Source organism: Vidua chalybeata, chromosome 3, assembly GCF_026979565.1.
Source record: "Vidua chalybeata isolate OUT-0048 chromosome 3, bVidCha1 merged haplotype, whole genome shotgun sequence".
Lineage (NCBI taxonomy): Eukaryota > Metazoa > Chordata > Aves > Passeriformes > Viduidae > Vidua > Vidua chalybeata.
In genome coordinates this window covers 61,024,539-61,040,606 of record NC_071532.1, presented here as the reverse complement: position 1 = coordinate 61,040,606, position 16,068 = coordinate 61,024,539, and the positions used below count along the sequence as shown (strand labels likewise).

Here is a 16,068-nt window from a genome sequence, read left to right as displayed (position 1 = left end):
TTGCTTTTTATTCCCCTCCCAGAATGTAACTCAATATACCAAATGTTGGAAAAATAGTTGCTGCTTGATAAAGAAAGGCAGCATAAATGAAATCTCCAATATCCAGTCAATTATAAATGTGCTAAACTATTTGTATTTTGAAAGGAGTCTTAATATCTGCCATTATGGTGATGGCCTAGGAAGGAGGGAAGAGTGTGAGCATGTGTGTTTGTGTGTGTATATGTATTTGTCTCCATATACAAGTATGTGTATATATGTGGTTGGAATGGATGACACTGCCATTTCCCTGCTGGCTTCTTATTTAGCCATGCTTGTCACAGACAGGATGAAATTTCTGCTGAAAAAAGAATTCAGGTCTTATTACCAACAGTAATAATACTTGCTTGTTTTAAAAACTCCTAAAATCTGGTCTGGAAAGAGCAAAAATAAATAAAAGATCATACAATAGGGGTGTTACCTGCCCATGCCAGGAGGAAATTGCTTGGCAAAGAATATCTGAAATATTTTAAAAGTTATTCTGTGTACCAGTTTCAGAGAGATGCTGGCCTGACTTCCAGCTGACTAATGGCAGCTCCGTGGAGAGTAACATCAGTGCCCATTCCTTAGTTATTACCAATAATATATCACTTGAAAAATAAACAGAAAGATAAATGACAGGACAGATGTCTAATGAGGCAGAGGTTAAGGAGTGTTAAACTGTGCTGGACACCATCCGACATGCTGGTGTTAAATTATGCTGGATGCCCTGAGCTCCCTCCCCATAAAAGGTCAATGCTCTGGGTATGTTAGTGGATGATTTATGAAATCAAAGAATGGCCCACATGCCTATCTCTCTGGGAGGTGGGCAGCTTGCAACATAGTCAATCGCAGCCCCATAATAAACCAAATTTAAACATCTCTTGAATCAATCCATCTTCGTCACTTGCTCCATTGCAAGCTCTCCTCTGCCTCGTTCTCACCAGCCAACCATGACACAGCATATTGCTCTTCATATACATCCCTGTAGCTACTTTAGAAGCCTACAGTGCTCTCTGCTAAGGTTAGAAACCCTCTGAAAATGGCTGTTTCTTTTGGACCAGGTCAGACTTGCCCAGTCTCTCTACTGTTTCCATGTTAGATGTATGAGTAGGTGGCTTTTTCCAGTCTTCAGTATCATTTGTCCTGTATTTTTAGATTACATACAAATACTGTATTTATAAAGAAAATGTTTTAATTTCAGAATCAGTTTTTAACTACATCAGCATAAGTGAGCTTTATCCTTCATGCATGAAGAGTTAGATTCACTACAACTAAACTCTTTCTGAAGGACATCATACATTGTGCCCCCACAGAAATCCACGCCCCACGGTGCCATCAGGTATTTGCTAGTTGTAGCTGATGTGAGTAGATGTGATTTCTGTAATTCTTCCAGCTAGCCCCCACTCTTTCAGCTTATCTTTTGTTTTCATTAACTTGATATGTACTTTCTGCTCAATGAAAAAGTTATTGCTAGGTAGTGATTATCTTGACTACTTTCAAGGTTGCATACTTCATGACTTTTCTTCCCATTCCTGTTTCTGAAGAAACATGGCAAGACTCACCAATGTGTCCCAATTACTAGAGGAAGCAGGTGGAGGAAGAGAAGCAGATGCTTGTAAGACCAGTGTGGCTTTAGTTCTCTACCTGCAGATCAGGCATGTAGAGGCTCAGCAGAGTACATTCTCCCTGACACAGTCAAGGTGATAGGAAAGATCCTGGTGAAGGAGCAGGATGCCAGGAGCCAGTTTTCACTACCTTTTCAAACAATTAATTTGCGAGCTGCAGGTCTCATGTGGTGCAGTCATTTGAAAGCCTTTTTAACCCGAGCTGTTTCACATATACCGAATATAAATATGGTGGCTGAGAGTGAGGGACTTTCCTCAAAGAAATGCCAGATGCTGCCTGTAAGCAGATACTGCAGGTACCCCAGCCTTTGTTCAGCAGAAAGGCAGCAAAAAGGTATGTGTTCTGCCTCTTGCCTGGCTTTTCCTCTGGGCTTTTAGTAAAATTTGCCACTGAAACCAGGGTGATTTTTGTACAGGAAGAGTCACAATGGTGGTTCCATGGTCTGTGTGTGTTTTCTGCTGTCCAGCGGGACTATCTCATAAACAGGGTGCAGGCTTCTGACAGCCGCTGGAAGTGCTTCCCAGAACGGAATGGGATCTTTCCAAAGGGACAAAGTGATTTATTACTGAAATAACTTAGAGGGGTGTGACTTAATAACTGTTATAATTGAAAAATGGAACCAAAGGCATAGAACTTGTTAGAACTCATTGGACTGAAGTTCTGATAGCACTTTGTTGCCAATAACATATTTTTCCTGGCTTTCTGTCTTATTTGCCACAGGATCGCTGAATAGCCCTGGGAAGGTAGAGGAGGAAAAAGAATGTCTTAGATGTGATCCCATCTTAGAAATGGAAAGTGTCAGAGAACCAGAGGTGTGCAGAAAACACAAGAAAAACTCATAAAAATATCAGGAGATAATTTTCTGCTAAGCCAGTAGCTATGGTTAATTCTTCCAAAAAACATGCAGCAAAACTGAAACAAATGCCTTTTAATCCAATCAGTTATACGATTTAATTAAAAGTCCTCAGAAGCTACGGTGAGCTGAACAGAGATAACAAGTTTACTAAAAAAGAAAAAGACAAAATGAAGAATGACATTAACAAAGGCTTTCTCTAGGACACAAAAGAGGCTAACTTCCACTTTTAACTGTCAACTGAAGTTTAATGTGGCTACTGAAATCCTCAGAGGACATTCACAATAAAAATAAAAAACAATTTGATCCTTTCTTCAAAAGACTAGTTGTGCTTAGTTCTATGCAAGTAGGTAGGCTTGGACTGATGAGGGAGAGGTGACCCCAGGGCTAAGCACATTATTCTTCTGGTTGCCTGACTATAGAAACAGGCATTACTCAGCTAGGCTAACTGAAGACCTAGAAGCTTGAAGGAGTCAGCAACCCCTCCCTCTGCTTTTCCTGCTGTCCCTCTTTGGTCATTTTATCACAGATTGTGAAGAAGATTGCTCTGCTCAGAATGCCTTCAAGTTTTTCGAGGCTGAGGTAAGTGAAATCACCTCAGCTCACTGAGTTCAAGGGGTATTTGGATAACACTCTCAGGCACATGGTGTGATTCCTGGAGTGTCCTGTGCAGGGCCAGGGGTTGGACTCGATGACCCTGATGGGTCCGTTCCAACTCACCTTATTCTGTGATTCTATGATTCTATGATCTAATGAAGTAGGATTTATATTCTAATGGCCACCAAGAGGAAATCTTGCTAGTGTTAGAGGTCAAATACTTATATCAAGAACACTTTATTCAGTAGCAATAAAAAATTCATCCATGAACCTATAAAAAAAAAGCCCTCTGGGCCTTCATACTACTGTGGGTATTATGTGTGTTCCTCTATATGAGAACAATAAGTATTTTCCTGTGTTTTGTTCCACATGGGCTTTATGATTCCATAACCTTTCTGTGTTTTCAATGAAAAAAAGATTAGATGGGGCCACTTGAGCAATAGTAATTCTACTTGCAATCTCAGAACTTTAAATCTTTTCCAAAAAGTGATTTATAGGCAGTCAATAGATTTGAGTGTCATCCAGTTTTGGGATACAGGTCATAAACACTGACACATCATAATGGTATGGCGAACTATTATAATGGCGCCCGGTAGCATGGCTGTAGCTAAAGAGCTGTCAGCAATTTAGAGCTGTGTGTAGAAATTTTGAACATGAAGTACAATGGGTAAATTTTGGCTACATGCCTGTGTCATCAAACAGCAAAAAAGCACTTTTAAAGAGTTCAGTTTCTCTGGATGTACTTTTCTCTCCTTTGTTTGTTGCCAAAAGGGGAGCTATTTTTTAGGGAAAAATACTTTCCTCTCTTTCTTTCTCTCTCTCTTTCTTTTGAGAAGCAAAGCCAGTGTCATACTATAGCACTAGAGCTGAGGACAGGAGGGTGGAAAAGGGTCAAAAAGTAAAGTGTGCTGTCTGTTTGGAAAGGAAAAACTTGAGCAGTGTAACCAACAGCACTCTTAACACTTGTAAACAAGAAAAAAAAGATGTCCTGTGTTAAGAAGTTGAGAAAGAAAACCTGTTAATATAACTTGCCCCAAATCCCCATTTTTTCATTGTCTCCTTTGAAATACAATAACTCAGAGAGAACATAGGACAGTGCAAGATTTTATTTTTGTTTGGAAAATCCTAATTTAGGACTAATTCTTGGATATATTCATTGCAGTGACTGTCCTGGGTTGAAGAACGATAAATTTAATTCAAAAGTATTCCAATGTTTCTGTAGATCAGTGAAGGCCAAGTCTAGAGATAGCTTTTTTTTTTTTTTAATAGTTCAAATTAGCCAGAGGAAGAGAGGATGTTTACCTCTGGTGATCTTTCTGTTTAAGGACAAAGAATATTCCAGGGTTACCACTCTCAACAGCACTTTCATTGTGATTGCATGCAGAGATTATTTGGAGAAGGATTGCAAATTATGTTGTCGTGTTGATGTCTGGCAGGGGGTACTGCACCTTTCTTAATCAAGGCAAATAAATTCCTATGGCTTTGGGAGGTGCCTCCCTTCTCCTTAAAAGCAGTAAGTTAGTCGGATCAGTAATGTAAATTTCCATTTACATCTTGAAATCTGATCATCTTCTTCTCATAGAAGTAGATGGAAAAAAATCCTATTGACTGCAACACCAGGGCTTTTTTACTTCGGGGGAGAAAGAGTGCTGCTTTGCTTAATTCTTAACTAGGTTTTGTACCCAAAACTATAAATCTTTTAGTCCCAGTTTCCTGACACACTCAAGTGGAAACTGAAAAATATACTTATTTTAACTTTTATTACATATCAAATTTTGCAAAGGTATCTCTGCCAACAAAAATGACTACAGGTTGGGAAGAAAGACTGTGAAATGTCTGAAAGCTGGTGATATTCACTTAATGAATAGTACAGTTGTGGTCTGAAGTGCATTTCTAATGTCAGAATTCAAATCCCACACTTGTAAGGATAAGGAAGTTGCGGAAGGAAGTTGCGGAAGGAAGGAAGTTGCAGAAGGAAGTTGCGGAAGGAAGTTGCGGAAGTTGCGGAAGGAAGGAAGTTGCGGAAATTGCGGAAGTTGCGGAAGGAAATTGCGGAAGTTGCGGAAGGAAATTGCGGAAGTTGCGGAAGGAAGTTGCGGAAGGAAGGAAGTTGCGGAAGGAAGGAAGTTGCGGAACTTGCGGAAGGAAGGAAGTTGCGGAAGGAAGTTGCGGAAGGAAGTTGCGGAAGGAAGTTGCGGAAGGAAGTTGCGGAAGGAAGTTGCGGAAGGAAGGAAGGAAGTTGCGGAAGGAAGTTGCGGAAGGAAGTTGCGGAAGGAAGTTGCGGAAGGAAGTTGCGGAAGGAAGTTGCGGAAGGAAGTTGCGGAAGGAAGTTGCGGAAGGAAGTTGCGGAAGGAAGGAAGGAAGGAAGGAAGAAGGAAGGAAGGAAGGAAGGAAGGAAGGAAGGAAGGAAGGAAGGAAGGAAGGAAGGAAGGAAGGAAGGAAGGAAGGAAGGAAGGAAGGAAGGAAGGAAGGAAGGAAGGAAGGAAGGAAGGAAGGAAGGAAGGAAGGAAGGAAGGAAGGAAGGAAGGAAGGAAGGAAGGAAGGAAGGAAGGAAGGAAGGAAGGAAGGAAGGAAGGAAGGAAGGAAGGAAGGAAGGAAGGAAGGAAAGGAAGGAAACATTTTTATGATCATATCAGATTGTTTGGGTTAAAAGCTGAATTGTGGTCTTTTCATTCAAACTTAGGGAGGGGTTTGACAAACTTGTTTATTTCCAGATTCTTAAAATATTCTACTTGATTTTCTGAGACCCACAACAATAATTTTGTAGTATGATGAAGAATGAGTTAGGAGGAAGAACATGGTAAGTCTTTTGGGCATCTTCTATACTCAGCTACAGATCATATCTCACTCTGATCTTGAGATGAAATCAATTTCAAGATGATCCAGCTGTAAATGATTACCTGGTCATGCAGGCAGGAGAGTCAAAGACACTTTATCCATGGTGTTAAACAAAATGTTCAGCATTCAGCTGGATAAACAAGTCATGCACTGAATGGGCAGCTGGCTCACAGGTTATGGCAAATGGGGTGATGTCAGACTGGGGACCTGTCACTAGTGGGTTTCCCCTGAGCTCCATCTTGGGCCCTGTGCCTAAGATGTGCCAACATATTCATAAAAGACTTGGACACAGGGCTAGAAGGGATACTAAGCAGAAAACAACTCAGCAAAATGAAATTTAGGAGCAACTAGGTTTTTGTTGTTGGAGGTTTTGTTTGTTCATTAGTTTTGTTTTGTTTTTCTATTTCTCTCTCAACCAAAGATTAAGTTATCTCCAAGGTTCTACATGTGACCAGGCAAGTGGATGTATAATTCATTTATGGCATGACATGGCACACATTTTCTAAGACAGGTTCAGAAGGACCCTAAACCACAAATTTTTGTGACTATTCTTTAATTAGGATCAAGTAACTGGCTTAGTGAGTTATTGCTGAGTTTGTCCTGTGCAGGGCCAAAAGTTGGACTTGATGATCCTTCCAACACAGGATATTCTATGATTCTATGAGTACATTACTGAACTGAGGCTGTAACCTTTGCAAGAGGAGTGTTTTTGTATATATAAAATAAAAATAGTGGTTATTGGTTGTATTTTACAGGTGCACTGCAGAATAAATTCAGACCCTAAGGAGACTTGAGATCTGGGACAGGCAATGCAGACAGGACAGAATATTATAAAAGCATCTTTTTGTGATGACTTTTGGCAGTAGCTTCAGTACCTATTTTTACAATGTATTGCTTTTATTTGTCCAAGTCCCATAATAAGGAATAAGACACTTGAACCATTAAATCTGACAGCTCTTTGCATAATTTGGCAAGGATTTAGAATGACTGTGTGAATCAAGAACAAATGTTTTTACACCCTGGAGTGAGAAAATACTCAGGGTATTGAATGGAAAGATATTGAATGTTTTCCTTTGGCATTACACATTTTCAAATTAGTTGTTCTGCCAATTATTGCATATTAGACCTATAAAAAAGAAATGAAATATTTAAAAGGTGCTAAATTTAATTGCAGTTTGCTCCTCTTGCAGTTGCATTCTGAATAGAAGGAGCTGGAAATGGCAAATGCAAGAGCCTGGTTTAGCTTGATTTTATTTCTACAAAACTGATGAGGTAAATGGAAAATAAGAGAATATATCTTCAGACAGAAGGAGCCATAGAGACAGTTTTCTCCACTCTTCTTTCTGAAAGATGTCTGTAATAAAATTTCTGGGGATGCTCTGAGGATATTCCCCTCTCTGGACTGTGAACTCCATTTGTTCCTTATTCACAAATCCATTCCAAACTTGGACCAAATGCTTCATCTCCTCTCCAAACCACCATAAATGTGACATGTTATTCCACAAATAGCTGAACAAGTGAAGCCCATTCTACTGTGGAAGTGTATCTCCTTCCCTTTGTACCACAGTAATCTCTGAATCTGTCTTTTCAACTTTGATGGCTTACTCTCCCTCTCACCTATACTCCATGAGTTATTACTCTGAGGTCTTTTCTATGCTCCTGCCTTGCCTCCAGCTTTACCCTAATTCCTGTCTCTCTTTTCCACACTCTTTAATCTGGTTTCCTTCTCACCTTCTAAACTGTCTGCCCGGACAGAATTTCACAGAAGCTGCTCCTAGTTGAACTCAAATGTGCATATGCTTTATAAGTCAGTTGCTGACTTACATGAAACCAAAGAACTTTGTTAGTTAAGATTTCTGTCCTCTCACCATGGTTGCTTGAAATGAGGGATTGTGTTCCGGTGTTATTTGGGTGGCATGTAGCTGAATGGACAAACAGACTGCAGAAGTCCCTTTCTCAATGTTGCTGGAATAATAGGAAATTTAAGTGTCTCCATGTCCTTTCTGTTGCACGGTGACTTTTGACTATGAAGTGGATTTGTTTTGCACTGATTTTTCCAAGCACACATTTTTGCATTCACAGGTTTTATACCTTGGCCACAGAGAGACAAGGAGAACAGATGCAGACCAAATGCTGTGCCAGATTCTTTCAAAGGAGTTAGACAATAGGTCCTTGGGTAATTGCACTGCTTGTGTCTGTCTCGTGCACTGGCTTGCTCACCAGTCCTCCAAAGACCAGTGGCCAGAGCATCTCAGACCACTGACACAGAGCATCTGTGTATCTCACTTACTAAGATAGACAGTGGTTATCACTACTTCATAATTGCAGGTCTGCTGTTGGAAGTAAAGGATGCGGGCAATAGAACTTTATTAAGGTCCTCTATGAAAGCATCTAAAATTCTTACCATTTGGAAGACTAAGATTGGGATCCTGAAGTTTGCTAGTATTCCCACGCAAAAGAGAGAGGACTTTGATGATGGAGTCATGGCTTAATCCCCCAAACACTTCTCCCTACAGCTAGAGAAAACCTGCTTGCTGACTGCAAAGGCTCAGCAGTGGTTTTGCCTGCTGACACCACACAACCATGTTTTACGTCTGTCAGATCCAGCCCATATGTCCTCCTCTGATATATCATGTCCCTTTTTAGAGTTGTCTTGGGATTGCTCATATTCTGACACTAAGAGGGAATTGACAGCATCCTCATATCTGGTGGTACCAAAGGAAAGATTGAGCTGTTAAAGTAGGATATAATTTGACAGTTATTATAGAGAAAAAGCCCAAGCAAACCAAAACCAAAACCAAAACCAAAGAGGACAAATTCTAACTGCAATCAGTTTTGGCTAGTGCTGCATTGGAAAATGCTCTCTTATATAACAAATGTACTTTCTGCAAATTTTTAAAAAAAATTAAAAATCTTTGCGAGAATATCTATCTTCTCCCTAATTTTTCTCTTTTCTCTCTGGAATAATAAAAATTGTTTGAGTGAAGCATTTCTGAAGTCCTAAGAAAAGGCCATGGAATCAGTTGAGTTTTCCTCCTTCTCTACCTGAACAATTTGAGATATTTTTTTTCGTCCTTTCTCTATCTCTTATATAGGTAAGTGTAACCCCTACATAAAGGGATTGCACATGGCTCTATTGGAATAACAATAATAAAGTCTGGTGCCTATCAATATCTTAGGCTGAGCTGAAGCAGACATATTTAAGGTCCACTACCCAAAACATTTTGAAGATCCAGTGATCCAATGACTGCTTACACATGGTGGGGTGAGACTACAACTCAAATCAGGACTTCACTTTCCTATTCTTCTGGTTTTCATTAAAAGTAATCTTACATTTGATGTTTTCAAAAGTCTTTTGGTCTACAGTAAGAACATCTAGAAATAAAATCCTTGTTTGCTATCTTTATTTGTTCTAGCAAGCTCTTAAAAAAAATCCAACCCTCAAAAAACAAAAAAAGAAAAAAAAAATCTAACACTTCCTCCTCCACAGCTGAAATATTTTGGATTGAGATGAAATAGACTCAAACTTGGGCCAGAAAAATCAGTCCAGTTAATTAAAATACATTATCAAATGTTTGCTTTCATTTCCACAGGATGCTGCAGAGACTCACAGTGTAAATGAATTTAAAAAAAAATGTGTCTTTAGGGAAAATAGATCTATCTACAACTTTTACACCCTGTTGATGTTCAGGCTTCAGCTGATGGTCAGGCTTCAGCCTCTGCCTCAGCAAGTCCCTAAGTGCACTAAGTCCACTTTGAGCACTGGAAGGAGAGCCAGAAAAAGGACTATGTTAGAAAAGTTTTCTTCTTATAATGTCTCTCTACATCCATTACTGGCTAATGTTGTACACATGATGCTGGACTAAAGAAATCTTTTTCTTGGTATTATAATTATTTTTATTCCTAAGATCTGTCTTATTAACATAACCAGTAAAAAGATGGGTGTTTAAGCAGCTTTCATTTATTCTTTTTTTTTTGCAATCAGATGTGTTGCTAAATAATGAAATGTCTGTCATGACTTTGGATACTAAAATGAATTTATTTTCTCATTAGATTCAGCTGATATTGTTGTGGAGAGTTCTTTGAATTTTCTAAATGTGCTAAATTATTTCTAAGATTCTTATGAGTTTGACCGTCACTGTCTATGACTTTTTCAAAAGCTAATTTGCTCTATATGATATGACCATTATATCTCAGTGTGGGCCAGAAAAATAACTAAATGAACACCAAAAATTCTGTTTTATGAAGAGCTTCAGAGTTTTGTTCTAAATTCTAGTTCTAAAATGTCAGTTTAAAAAGGTGAAAATTATTTTTAATGGCTTGTTTTAAACTTGACTTTTTAAAGCATGCAATGCTCAAAATAGTCTTTTAAACAAGAAATATCAATACATTTTCCCCCCAAAAGACCAAAACAAGTTTGTATTTTTATTTGGTACCTTTTTATTGCATTTTTAGGTGTCCTTTCTCCTTTTGACAAAATTATGCTATATTTTTTTATTTAGATAGAACCCTATTTTCTGACTTCAAATGTGTTCTCTCAAAGCTGATCTGAACAGTTATAAGCAGAAACATAAAGAAACCTAAAGCTGCATTCGGTGTCTGTTGTAAAATACTACCATAAGCACAGATTTTTAGTTTCTTGTTTGTGCAAATACAGGTAAGGGTCCTTAAAGAAAATGTCCCTCCCCTTTTACGCTCTGAATTTGTCTCAGATGAATTCTCATTCCTTGATCAGTTTAGTTTGGTCATTCATGTTGTATTTTTCCAGACAATGCCAAAGGCTTTTACCATACCATCACAGAAATTCTATTGCTGTGTTATCAATAAGCACTCAAAACACATGCAGACTAACGGCAAATACCAAATACCATGATCATCCATGCTTTCCTACAAAATCATCTTACAAATATTTCCTCTGGGATTGTTTGCTGTGCGATCCGGTTTCTGAAGTTCCCAGGCTAAAACCTCTCTCCTAGTTGCTAGGGGAGCAGACCAGAATGCTGATTGAAAATTTTGCTCTTAATGCAGTTGTGCTTGTAGAGAAGTGGCTTTTTTTCTTTCCTGACTTTCCTTCCCTTCCTTTGCAGTGTAATGTAACTGTCATCAATGGATTAGGGAACTGCTTTTCCTTTTTCAGTGCTTCTTAGCAAATAAAAAAATTATTTACACAAAATTTAAAAAATAGACGACTTTTTTTTCCAAACAAATGTTTAAGGCAAATGGCAGCTGCTAAATGATTGACAGCCTGAGAGAAGTAGACCTCATGCCTTCAGCTGCCTCTGGCTGCCATTTGATAAACTTTTGGAGAAGAAAGCACCCAAACACACACATGTATAGCTTAAGCCTTTAAAGGCCAATTGGATAGTTGATGCTATTTCCATTTCATTTGGGAAAGATTCTATTTTAATACTTACATCATGTAAGAAACTAAGAATGTATAAACTACCCTAAAAATATCTCTTTGTAAGTGGTTTACTCAGAAGTGAATGTTCAATGTTATTTTTCTGTCATCTAGTTACATTTACAACCTGTAAGCTCTTGAACTAACTTGTGATTTCTGCTACTTAGACTTACTTAGGGGAAATTGCTCCAAAGTTGCTGAACCTAGGAGAAAATGTATAATTTAATTTGATTAGGCTTTTTGTCTGTTTGTTTTCTTTGTTTGTTTGGGTCATATTTCTTCAATTAATTACTTTCAAACTCTTTTCTTTTGGGTTTCGATTTTTAAAGTAAACACCAGTTTAGTGCCCAAAGTCTTCAGTATCAACATACATAACATTTTTTATATCCCTTTGATGAAGGATACACCTGTTTAAATCCCCACAGCTTTATGTATGTGTATTACATAAAAGAATATTGATAGGTGATGCAATTTGTCTTTTGTGGTACTGACTCCGAGAAAGTCTCATCCTGTCACCAAATGCCAAAATACAACTGAATACAACTAAAATACAACTAAAAAGTATTAGAAGCGCTCAGGCTGTTGTGCATAAAAGTGAGAGTTATTTCTCCATTTGCTCTTTGCCTGCTGGTCTGATCTCATGGTAAATTAAGGACCAGCCCATCATGTTAATCGTTCATAAATTAATGGGTTAAATTATCAACTCTAATGAGTTCTCACCACTGTGTTTAAGTATTTACAGCAGTATAAATTCAAAGCAATTCCACTGATATTTGTAAAGGTTGGGTATAAATAAGATGAGAATCAGCATACTCATGTGCATTTTAAAAGGAAATGTCACAGGCCAAAGTCTTTCAAAGAGAGGGCTGGGTTTTCATTTTGAATAATGTTCCTTATATCAGGAAAGAAATATTGCTTACACAATGCTTCCCCAAGCAGAAGGTCATTTGCAAAGTGGAGTGAAGGAGGGAGTTGATCAGATTTTCCTTTGTGTGTTAACAGCATGTCATCAGGAATGCCCATTTCTTAGTAATAGAACAGATTCTTGGACTAAGGAGACATTTTCAAAGGGTCATCAATCTGACCTTTTGCATCACAATAATATTTGGACACAGTAGTGGTCTAATTCATAGTACCTATATCCAAGCCAACTCTTTGCACAACAGAGAGGGAGAGAGATGTAAGCGTGGCATCCATGAAAAACAATATTCTGTCTAGTGTATTAATCAGTGAGCAATGTACAAAGTAGAGAATATAGATGAGTTGAGTTTGAAAGACAGTGCTTTTCTTTACTTTGGACTACATTTCTAAATTCACTAAGCCAGACCTTATAAAAATGTGAGATATGTGTGACTTGGTATGAAATAATTTCATCATATAATATATCAAAAGTAGCCTGGTATTTGGGTACTCTTTTGCCTTCCAAGGAGAATTGGCAGCTAAAGACAGGTGCTCTAAATCATGACTGACTCTGTTCACTGGGTTTTACAGTGCAAAGCAGGTGTGCCTTGACAAAAGGAAAGAATTCAAGAAAAACTACTTACTCTTGCTTTAATTATTTTTGTTTGTTTGGTTTGTTTTGGGTTTTTTTGTGGAACCTTATTCAAGTTAAAAGAGGAAACTGGTTGTTTGTGGCTTTTTTTGAGAGTCCTTGCATACCATAAGGTCCTGTGTACTTCGGGAATATTCATGACCAGATAGTTGAGAAACTTCACTGACAGCAAATTTAACATCCAAGGTTCCCTCCACATGACATTCAGAGACATAATACAAGACCTATCTCCTTGAACTGTTATCTGTACTGAACCCATTACAATCAGAAGAGGTGAGACTGTTCCAACTGCTCATTTAATTTAATTTGTTGAGTTCTGGCTATGTGAACTACCCCCATGCAAGCAAAGGCTGAGCCTTTGGTGAGCTGCAAGTCGAACTTAGGCCTTAGAACTTGAGGCCATGTACTGGACAGTACCAATTAGCAACAGCAAATAAGCACTCTTTCACTTAGGGATTATTTGTTAACAGGTTTGGGGTTGTGTTTTTCTTAAATCATCAGATTTTAAAAGGTTTTATGTGTTGGGGTTCTTTTTATCAGCAAGTGATGCAGTTAAATTATCAGTCATATTGAAACAAAGTGTTCTGTTGCTTATAAAGGTCTTTGAATCTCTCTGATATGGAATAGAATGGAGAAATCCCTGCTCCATTACTTTTTATTCTTAGAGTAGAAAAACTAATTCTTCATAGAATTTCAGTAATGCCTCTAAATTTCTAAACTTTAGTCAATGAACTTAGGAAGATTTTTGTTTTCTCGTCTTGTTATTTTCATTAATGCTCATTGTCCCTAGCTTACCCATGTATTTCACTACTTTTGGGCCAGTATATGAAAAAACTTCAACTTTTAGCTTTGGAAAATTTATTGTAAGGATTTTTTACTAGCTCTGGAATTTAATTCTGCAGGGACCTTGAGATTTTCTTTCATTTTGAGTAAAGTCTCAAGAATGAACATATGAGTTGCCAGAAACTCTGAATCAAATTTATTTTTAATTAAAAATATTGATTTTGGATGAAAGATGAGGAGGAAGTATTTAAAGAAGAGAAAAAACATATTCCTTCTTGAAAAATACTCTTTAAAGTGTAAGAAATTGGATGAAATGAAACAGATGGGATCAAAATTGCAAGGAGCAGATTATGATCTAAGGGATCATGAAATATTTAGAGAAATCTTAAAAGAAATAATATTCAAGCCCTGATCATATTTAACAGAGGTGAATAAGCCATATTACCCACATATTTTCTTGAAATATTATTAAGGGGTTATGAGCACTTTGTACATTTTGGTGGTCTGGATATGAATAAGGATTAACACAGCAAGACATCGTCTTGGAAGCTGAAATAGCAAGAATATCAGCCTCTGTCCTTTCTTACATTAGTTGCCATTGATAGTGGAATATGAATCTGAACTAGATTATGTTTGCAAATCCTTGGGATTCTACTGGGATTTTTCACAGCATTGATAAATCTGACATATTGTGGCAGTTATGGGTGTGGCACATATCAATGTACAATTACAGAAGAACTTTCTGCTGGTTTCTCCTGTGTACCACATGTTGGTCTAGAGGCACAACACTCCAACAGGACAAGAGCATCCCGTGCAAGACTGCATTTCCTGTGGAGACATTGCATGCAGCAACATGCAATGATGTTGCCTGCTTGGTGCTCATGACCCAAGCTTTTCTGCTCTGTTTTCTCATTTGTTTCTGAAAAGAATTAATTCCCCCTCTTCCCATTTCATTTGGCAAAGCTTGGGAAGATACAATTTCTCCCTCAACGTTTTTGTATACCTCAGGGAGGGTTCACTTTCTGTGTTTTTAAAATTCAAAAATTCAGTACTTCCCCTGCTTTGGGTTTGGAAACTCATTTCAGATTTCCTCAGTAAAAAGAACCATGAACTACTGCAGAGAGTATTTCTGCTTTGGTTATGTTGATACATTTTAACAGCAGCAAGCCTGTCAAAATATATTTAAGAACCAATAGCACTTTTGAAAACTAAGCGAGGTTCTTTTAAAGCTTCTCTTCTAGGGAAAATGTGGAACCTTTTGCACACACAGAGAATACCATGGGGGCGGGGGGGAGGGGGCATAAAATCTTAAGGAATTATTGAATATGAGCACCAGCTGTCCCTGTCCTCAGCCGTGCCCTGAATCTCATTTGTGTTATGCTTCTAGTCTTCAGCATCATGTCTGGAAGGGAGATTTCCCATGAAGATCTTGACATGTTTTCAGTGCAATTCCAGTAGAGGCGAGGACTAGAAGGAAAAGATAGCACAGTGTGAAGCAGAATTTTCTTTTGAGTGAATTGCCTGGAGGTAGATACTTCTTATGTCACCACTTGTCTCTCTCTCCTCCTCACTCCAAAGAGTTCTTCCCTGTGGCTCCTGCAATATGGGTACACAATCCTGTGAAGAAATCCCAGGAGGAAGAAGGTGCTGCTTTCTCCACTTGAGCACAGATTTTTTTCATTAATGTTTGATCCTAGTCTTCCTATTCAGTCTGAAAAGAACTTGATCCTGCACCCATTGAAGACAGTGACAAATCTTCCATTGACTTTAGTGGTTCAGAAAAAGGTTTTATTAATCTTTTCTCTTGGAGTCCTCTGGTCTTGAAAAGCTACTTAAAACTAGATTTGCCTTGTCTGGAGGAGTGACAAGGAAAAGATGTCTTCATGGGATTGATCTTTCTGGAATTTTAATCAAAGTGAAGTATGACAACAAGATATATGTTATGTGTCTGTGTATCTAAATATCATATGCATAGGAAATACAGCACAGATTAAGATGCATAGTGTAAATCATACACATAACATATATTCAAATGCACACATATATGCACACATACTTATTCTGCAAATGCATATGTATTTTTCATATGTGCATGATGCTATGTGCTATTCTGTAATTACTGCCCATATGCAATCTGCCAAAATGTGATCCTTTAAGATTATGGCTCCCTTTGCAAGTGGAAAGCTGCTAGCTGTGGTGAATAGCTAAGTTCTAATTTGGCAGTGGCCTTCATTTCTACTTCAAAATATTCCCTCATACACATACAAATTTCCGGAATGTTTTTTTTTCCCCTTTGTTTCATTTAATTGCTACCCTAAGCTACTTGGTATTACTGCAACACTGAAGAGAGCAGCTGTTTCAGAATGTCTTATTTAAAGACGGCACAGTATCATGAATTAA

At 38.1% G+C, this 16,068-nt stretch overlaps 1 long non-coding RNA gene across 1 annotated transcript; it reads right to left on the bottom strand.

Annotated features, from left to right (window-relative positions):
- Positions 1-66: 66 nt before the first annotated feature.
- On the bottom strand, positions 67-1,998 carry LOC128786381 (uncharacterized). Its single transcript, XR_008430265.1, has 3 exons — positions 1,774-1,998; positions 1,581-1,662; positions 67-337 (listed from the first exon to the last, which is right to left on the bottom strand). It is a non-coding gene; the product is annotated as an uncharacterized LOC128786381 (long non-coding RNA).
- Positions 1,999-16,068: the final 14,070 nt, after the last annotated feature.